We start from the raw sequence: 1885 nt of genomic DNA on the forward strand, positions 1-1885 counted from the left end.
CTGAGCTCAGATGGGATTGTACATGTCAAAGCAGCGCGACCTAGAGTGTTCGGTCTTGGGACATCTGGGGATTGTATTTTGATAGTCGCTGTGCGACTTGTAATAAATGTATATTTTGGAATGTTTATTTTACAAAGTTTTAAAAATTCCGGCACTTGTAAATATTTTATTATATTATAAAGTTTAATATTTAATGCAAAAGTTTTAATTTGACACGTTTTTCGAGAAAAAATTCTTTGATTAGCAAAGATTGCACTATAATTGAAAAAGCACTGTAGCGTGCCTTAGCTTTAGGGCGTTACAATTTTCACAACTAGGGGTAAAATGGTGAAAAACCATAACCCCGCTCAATCTCAGTATTTTATTTCCTCCAACATATATCCCACTAAGAAATAAGATTCTAAACTTACCCATGTGATTAAACTAGACATTCATTGCATTTTCCGTTATCGCCGAGCAAAAATTGTAAAATTAACATATTTCACATATAACACAAATAATACACCTAGAGTTTAATAAAATCTCCGGAATTGAGAAATTATAACTCTAATGCCCATTTCTAAAAATGGGACCCACAAATAATTATAAAAATATCTGAAATTAGTGCTAATTGACTTTATTAATCCAAATTACTAAAGCGATCATTACAATAGCGACATTGGGAGTGAACTATTATAAATTTTGTGTGTCTCTCTAGATTATATACTTATATTCATTATTCATCTCGCCAATCTAGCAAGCTGATGTTAACCACTTTTCATCGTCAATAATATTTCTACTTTACGTATAGTACATGATAATAGTAGCTATTAAACTCTTAAGGGTTTTCTTTATATTTTGAAGAAAATACTTTAATAATGGTTTGTTTCTTACTTTTTAAAAAATATTTAACCCCTTACTCTTAATTTCCTTTCATATGCTCTTGGAGTATTTACAAAGAAAAAGAAAAAAATATAACAAATACGACTAGCATCTACAAATACACTCTTCATCTTTTTCAATTACATATCTAGCAAATACGACTTTAATTTTTTAATTTTATATGATATCAATAATTTGAGCACAAAGATTAACAACTTAAAAAATTACAATTACTATAAAAAAAAAAAAAAAAAAAAAAAACCGCAAGAAGAGCGAATTAATTACCTAGCTATATAATAAATAGGATTTGTTTCCCCAAACCTTAATAGAATTTTGCCCATGAACTTTTTATTGTTACAAAAATTTTTGCTAAATTGTAAAAAAAAAAAAATATTGCAAATATCCCCATTTAATTACATTTTGTTTATTTTTTTTAAATAATTTGTTGATATAGCGCTAACATAACATTAATTCTTAGCAGCATAAGAGTCCAAACAAAAAATAAATACACCAAGAGTAACTTAATAATTATATTATAAAAATATGCATGTGGATTCTTAGAGCTAATGCTTGTATATTTAATATGAAAATAAACTTGAGTTTGCCTAGCTAAAAGTTGTTGAATTGACCCATGTACCATATCTATACATGTGTCTCATAGCCACATAAGTAAATTCTTTTAAAAAATGGAGCTTAAGGAAGACATTTGCAATGATTTTTATATTACGGAGAATTTTTACAACAAAAATTAAAAATAAAATGAGGAAGCAAAACTCTAGAAGGGTCCAAAAGTCTTATTTATTTAAAGTATTATATCAGAAAAATACACATCATTTCATTATGCAATCATTTAAATTAATAAATTATTTACTAAAAATATTTTTTTAAAGAAAAGTAATATTATTCTTTTATTAAAATTAATTGCTATCTTATATTATAAGCTTTAAAAAAATTAATTCATTCTAGTATTATATTATATAAAAACAATATTATTATTGTCAAATAAAAAGAATTCCCATTCAAC

This window comes from Cannabis sativa, chromosome 2 (genome assembly GCF_029168945.1).
Source record: "Cannabis sativa cultivar Pink pepper isolate KNU-18-1 chromosome 2, ASM2916894v1, whole genome shotgun sequence".
Classification (NCBI taxonomy): Eukaryota; Viridiplantae; Streptophyta; class Magnoliopsida; order Rosales; family Cannabaceae; genus Cannabis; species Cannabis sativa.